Genomic DNA, 3589 nt, shown 5'->3' with positions numbered 1-3589 from the left:
TATTTTCGTCCAAAAAAAAAATATAAAACAATACAAATAATAATATAATATTCAAAAAAAAATTCATCAAAAAAAAAAAACATTGAGGACAATGTCTGATCTAGGTTGGGGGGTATAGGATTCGAATTTTTGAAGAAATTTTTTTTGCATTTTCACATTTTTAAGTGAATTTCAAAAAAAAAAATGAATTTCAAAAAAAAAAAAACTAATTTCTATGCTTTAGTGCTGAAATGATAAACACACAAAGTATATAAAATCTAAAAAGCCCAATAACTAGTCAGGAGTAAGTCAATTTGAGTTTTTTTTATTAAAAGTTCTTTTAGTAAGTTGTAAGATAATTTTTACTTTGGAATTTCACAACACACATGGCCTGCACTTCTAAGGGTTAGGTTCAACATGATATTGTTAAGTCTGGTAGCAACCTTGAGTCCTGATGAATCATACCTATCTAATTCACTATTAAAAAAAAAAAAAAGAGAGAGATAAGTGAATTTAGTCAGGTACATCGAAAAGGGCTACCTATTGTCAAAGGTCAGCGGGCTTGTAATAAGGAACCCGAGCATAGGTCCGTAGGGGAGTCTTGATGCCCAACACCTTACGCCATCTGGTGTGGGAGTGTTGACTGAGTGCTCGCTACACGGAGGAATCATTACAAGAGTAAAAGTGCGTAATTTATAAATCTCAAAAAAAAAAGAAAAAAAATAAAAAAATAAAAAAAAGAGAAAAAGAGAAAATAATATTGACCTTGAAAAAGACGATAGTGTGAAAGCCGTCGTTGTAAAAATTCGAGTAAACTGGAATATTACAGTTAAAGCCCATGAGGTATTAAAGTAAACATCCACAACTCTCGAAATTCTGCAAGGTAGGATGATTTTGAATTAGTGATTAGGTCTTATCTGACCAATTCTTGGAAGCTACTAGTTTTAGCAGTATTTTGGAGAATCTAAAGCCTTAGCTTGTGTATGGTCCAGATATCACCGAGCACCCAAGTATGAATTAGCCTTACAACTCTCTAACGGAAACTTAATGACTTCAACTTAAGTTGCATCTTGACCTAGGATTTGGGCTGACTTAGTAATAAAACTTTGTGTGCTTTTGAAATTCTTGGCACTTATGCATTTGAAATCAGATTTTATAAAATAGTAAAATAAATTCTTTAGGTAGGGACAGCAGTTTGTGGGTATCTGAGCCGGAAATCCTCACGAGACAAAACTCGTCCACTAGGGCCACCTAGGGGTTTAAAGCCTTATTGCATACGGTAAATGCAATCGCGATTCCTGCGAAAGTGAGTTAATTTCTTTTTCTATTTTTGCTTGAGGACTAGCAAAATGTAGGTTGGGGGGTGTGATAAGTGCTAAATAATGCATAAATTAATATCTTATTCATAGCACTTATCATTATTTTAATTCATATATTTAGTGAATTTAACATAAGAAAATGTGTTCCCCTTCATCATGGCATTATTAAAAATAATTCGAGTTTGCTTGATTTTATTGGTCAATTCTAATATGTGCAGATCGAGTCGAACTAATTGGGATGATGTCTGAACTAATTTGTGCAGGTCGCTGAACCCATGTCCACGTCACCCTTTTAGTGCTTAGAAATTAAGCTTCTACGTCACTTTCCCTCCCATGTTCAAAGAATGGAACCAAGCCATCCTTTTCTTCTAGCTTAAACTCACAGCATCCTTATCTCTTCTTCGGAATAAATCCCAGCTTCTCCCCTGTTTCAACCTCCATGTTCTTCCCAACGTCCTTGTTCCAACAACCGGATCAAGCTTATCCTATAGAATCATCCCACGATTTGGCTTCATCCCATTCGAACCAACATCCAAACTTCCCCTTGCATCTGTGTCATCTTCCCATCGCTTCTTCATCACAGCGAACGTCCCAGCTCACCATATCTGTGATTCATCTTCATCTCGTGGCCAGTCAAATCCCAAGCTTCACAGGTTGTTTTCCCGTTCGGATCAAACAACTAAATGCATAGCATCCACCGAATCTCCCAATGTCCCTCGGAATCACATCCACGTTGATCTAACTTCATCCCGCATCTTTCTCCCAACCGTGATCTTCTCCCGTTCGGATCAGCACCCCATTTCTTCCGAACGCCCATGGATAAGCTCAGCCCCAGCTCATCCCCCCTCCTCTTCGCCCGTGGGATAAACTCAAATCCCAGCCGTATCCTTCTTCCGAACCAAGTCCAGAGCCCGTCCCAACTCCTCTGTTCACACTTCCAGCCGTTCGACCAACGCCTTCCCATTTTTTCTCCCAGCCGCATTTAGCCATCGGCAGAATCCTCAAACTCCCAAACATGGATCTCAGCCCTCCTTCTATCTCAGTTCATCCTTATCTTCCCATCACGTATCCTCCGGCATCTTCCTTCACCCGAGAACATCATCCCTTGTTCCACGACATTCAACCAATTCACCTTCATCCCCTGCTACCAGCTCATCACAAATCAAGCCAAGCCATATCCCAGCGTTCATCCTTAGAGTACATCCTCTCCCCACTCCAAGAATCAGCATCCCACGGTCAGCCATCGTTCGGATAAATCCAAACCTCCACGTCCTTCCCGAGCTTATCCTCCCAAAATCAAGTCCTCTGTTTCTCCTCATCATCTTCTCCAGACCACACCAGTGAATATCCGAATCACCCGCGAGGGAGTTCATCTTCCCAACGTCTCTCTCAAACTTCTCTTCATCGCACGAACCCAACGTCCTCCGAGATCCTCTCAACAGACCCTGCTTCGGAACAGGGGTTCAGATTTCACAGATGGATTCTTTCCTCCCAATCTCCTCCCATTCCGGATCAACTCCATCTTCATCCCACGTACATGATTCTCTTCTGCCGAATTCCTCCTCTTCCCCACAAGGGGAGGGGGCTGATCCCATTCCTTCTTCCCCCACCGGGGGGGGGGGAGGCTATTCCTAGCTCTCGGAGGCAAGTCCCACGGGAGAAGAAGAAATAAAAAATAGAGGGAGAGAGAAACATTTTGGGCATTTCGGGAATGAATTTCCATAGAAGTTCAAGAGGGAGAGTAAGCCGGCGAAAGGAAGAGATGGAAGCCCGCTGCTGTGCTGCTGCTGCCGTCTCCAACTCTATGTAGGGCTGATCTCCTCTCTAGGGCTGGATACAGCCCTAACACAGGGACATGGTTTTTATATTTTATTTTATGTTCTTGGGGTTGTATGAACTTATTGTTTTTAATGGAATCTTCTTTTGAATCATATTTAATTTCTGTGATTTTAAGTATGATGTTCGTACAACTGTTCTTCATGATCACTAGGTAAATATAAGATAGTCCATGCTTAGGGAAGATGCGATGTGCTACCACCTTAGATTAGGATAGACATTTCATGCCAACCGAAGATGGATTATGCCCAAATTACTTTTGTGAATCTTTATTTAAATGCTTATTAGGCTTGTAGCCAATTTGCATGTTTATCCAAGAATAAATTAAAATATAAATAACCCTTGTTCCGATGTTAGTGGTGAATTCCTTGCCCTAGGTTCTCCCAAATTGATATCATTTTAATTGCATTTTTTTTATTCAATTGCTTAGCTAATAGTCTTCACAAATTCATCAT

The sequence above is a fragment of the Phoenix dactylifera genome, unplaced genomic scaffold (genome assembly GCF_009389715.1).
Source record: "Phoenix dactylifera cultivar Barhee BC4 unplaced genomic scaffold, palm_55x_up_171113_PBpolish2nd_filt_p 000159F, whole genome shotgun sequence".
NCBI lineage: Eukaryota > Viridiplantae > Streptophyta > Magnoliopsida > Arecales > Arecaceae > Phoenix > Phoenix dactylifera.
Note: the sequence above shows the minus strand (reverse complement) of the source record.